Genomic DNA, 3,315 nt, shown 5'->3' with positions numbered 1-3,315 from the left:
TATTTTGGAGATTAATCCTTTGTCAGTTGCTTCATTTGCAAATATTTTCTCCCATTCTGAAGGCTGTCTTTTTGTCTTGTTTATGGTTTCCTTTGCTGTGCAAAAGCTTTTAAGTGTCATTAGGTCCCATTTGTTTATTTTTGTTTTTATTTCCATTTCTCTAGGAGGTGGGTCAAAAAGGATCTTGCTGTGATTTATGTCATACAGTGTTCTGCTTATGTTTTCCTCTGAGAGTTTTATAGTGTCTGGCCTTACATTTAGGTCTTTAATCCATTTTGAGTTTATTTTTGCCCATGACACTTAATTCTTGCTTTGTAAACAAGTGTAGAGATTATGGAAGCACATATTAAAAGGGAAGTGCAGTGAAAAAGCAACATAAATTAAAGGAGCTGGGAACATTGAGTGCCCATTAACCCAGGGCTGGAGGCTGATGGCCAGCTCACATGGGATGCTGGGAAGGACTTACAGACCCACTGGCAGTGAATAATCCAGAATTAAATCCCAAGAGAGGTCTACAGACTGGGGCAATGGGCCATGTCTAATAGAATAAATTTAAGAGGAATAAATGCAAAGTCTTAAATTTTGATCTAAATGATAATTGCACAGGATGAGATGGGGAGAAATTGCTTAGGATCCTTTTATCTTTTTACTCAATTTGTTTTAAAAAGCGTTTGTTGGGCACCCATCATGTCTACATGATGTTCTTGACCAAATAACTTCAGTAAACAAGAACTAGACAAATAAAGCCCTATTCTGCTGGAGCTCTGATTCCAGTGAGACAGACAGCCAGTATGGAGATAAAGAAATGATTTCATAAAAGTATCAGTGTAATGAATAAAATAAAGCAGAGTTACAGACATTAATTATTAAGAGGTAGGACAATAGTAGAAGGGTGGTCAGAGAAAGCCTCTCTAAGGAGGAGACATTTTCAAGCTGTTACCTGGAGGATAAGAAGGAACCTAGATTGCGAGGATCACTGGGCAGCGTTCTAGGCAAAGGGAAAACATGTGCAAGGGGATGTAGGTAGGATTTCAGGGTGCTTGAAGGACAGAAAGGAAGCCACTGTGGCTCAGATTAGTGAACTAGGAGGAAAGCAGGAGATGATGCTGGAGTGCCTGCGAGGGCCAGGTTATGTAGGCTTTGAAAGCCACAATAAGCATGGCACACTGCTAGGCATCCTCCCAAAATCTATTCTCCTTTTCCTCCTGGGTAAAAGACTTTAATCTGGACACCTAGCCAGACAGAGTTTCCCAGCCTTCTTTTTGTGAGGTGCAGCCATGCCACCAATGTTATTGCCAAAGGAATATGAGCAGAGAAGATGTGTGCGACACCCACCCCGCTTGATTGAAAGGAAAATGCTTATCTTTAACTTCCTCTCTTTTTCCTTCCCTTGCGTGACCAGCCATGCAAATAAGGACAATACGCTTGCTTAAGGGAGGATGGAGCAAGAAGATGGAAGGAATCTGTGTCTCCGAAGGACCTCATGGAGCAGAACTGTCTTTCACTCTTATGTGAAAGAGAAATAAACTTCTGTCTTATTTAAGTCACTGTATTTTGAGATTTTAATAGTGATGTAGTCTTTACTATAACTAAATCAATGAGATATTTGGATTTTTTTTCAAAGTGAGAAACCATTAGAAAGTTTCAAACAATAAATAACACGAACTATGTTTCAAAAAGATCATTCTGACTTCTGCATGGATAACAGATTATAGGAAGGCCAAGGTGGGAGAAGGGGAAACAGTTAGAAAGCTATTGTAGATTTTATATGAGAGATAACAGACTAAGATGGTGGCATTGGAGATGGAGGTATAGGATGGATTATGAATATATTCTGGAGGTTAGAGCAAGCAGGCTTGCTGATTTATTAAATTTTGGAGGTGGTGCAGGAAAAGAAAAAAACAAATATGATTCCTAAGTCTCTGACTTGAATAATTGATGAGAAAGTGATAGGATTTCCTGTGGTGGAGAAGATTAAAGTACAGGCTAGGATGGGATGCTTTGGTAGCAAAAAAACCAAAAACCAAGAAAACAAAAACAAAAACAGAAATCTTGACACAAACTGGCAAAAATAATAAGCAAATTTATTAGCTTACAAAATGTAGAACAAGCTATAATGTTTGGGTGTTTCAATGGCTTAAGTATGTTATCAATGGCCTCCAACTTTCATCTTTGCCATCCAAGTTTAAGCTTCATCCTAAAGCTAATTCTCTTTGGGGTCAGCAACTGGGACAATGTGTTTCTTTGCTCATAACCAACAGGAATGGAGAGAGAAACCATTCCTCTAAGCATATAGTACAGGTCCTTCCTGCTAGCCTGAATTTGCTGACTTAGGTCTGCCATGTTCTGATTGGTTTAAATGAATAAGGACCAGCGTTGGAGCCACTGGTGTCTGAGTCACGACTGATACATGGAGAGTAGTGAGTGACACCTGGGAAAAATCAAGTTCTGTTGGGAAAGACAGGAGGAAGGATTGATTAAGGGTTTATGTGTGTGAGCTTTAGCTCCTTGTTTCTTTCTCCCCATCTGTGAAGTGGGAGAAAAATATAACTGCAGCTTTAGCAGACAGAGGAGGAGAGATTTTTGTGAAGAAAACTAGAGCAAAGGTCTCATTTGCACCAAGAGGGAAGGCTTGTTCTAATATCAAAGGACCCAGAGGGTAAAACTGCTGCATGGATGATATAACATGAATATCAATGACTTCATTTTTAAATTTATTTTTATAGAAGTATAGTTGATTTACAATATTGTGTCAGTTTCAGGTGTCCGGCAAAGTGAGTCCATTTTTTTGTATATATTTACATATATTTCAGATTCTTTTCCATTATAGGTTATTACAAGACATTGAATATAGCTCCCTGTGCTATACAGTAGACCCTTGTTGTTTATCCATTGTATTTTATATATAGTAGTGTATAATCTGTTAATCCCAAACTCCTAATTTATCCCTCCACCACCCTTCCCATTTGGTGATCATAAGAGTGTTTTCTATGTCAGTGACTTTATTTGGATGATACAAATAAACTGAGACCGATGAGTGCAAGCAACCCTGGGGGAGAGCCAGAGCAGAAGACAGCAAAAGAAGACTCGCTGGTCCTCATTTTCTGTGTCTTAGAAACCCAGTGTTTTGGTCTAGAAAATGATCATAAAGGATTCTAAAACTGTCTCTTTGGTGAGTCAAGCCTCTGATATTTTCAGAAACCAGGCCTTGAATCCGAAAAACAAACTGTGACTGTGCCGTAAGGGGCAAAAGCAGCCTTAGTCCAGGATGAGGGAGGTCAGGGAAGAGAACCAGCAAGAATAATGTGGTATCAA

The 3,315-nt window shown here is 39.1% G+C and overlaps 1 protein-coding gene across 3 annotated transcripts in view; it reads left to right on the top strand.

Annotated features, from left to right (window-relative positions):
- The window catches only part of ILDR2 (immunoglobulin like domain containing receptor 2), a 72,482-nt gene extending 71,011 nt beyond the window's left edge, over positions 1 to 1,471 (top strand). For all 3 annotated transcript variants that reach the window (XR_008616978.1, XR_008616977.1, XR_003679458.1), the window contains one exon: positions 1,403 to 1,471. The gene's annotated coding sequence lies outside the window, so the exon portion shown is untranslated. The remainder of the gene's footprint in view (positions 1 to 1,402) is intronic.
- The last annotated feature ends 1,844 nt before the right edge of the window (positions 1,472 to 3,315 follow it).

Source organism: Physeter macrocephalus, chromosome 4, assembly GCF_002837175.3.
Source record: "Physeter macrocephalus isolate SW-GA chromosome 4, ASM283717v5, whole genome shotgun sequence".
In the NCBI taxonomy this organism is placed as follows: Eukaryota; Metazoa; Chordata; class Mammalia; order Artiodactyla; family Physeteridae; genus Physeter; species Physeter macrocephalus.
This window is presented reverse-complemented; position numbering and strand designations above follow the sequence as displayed.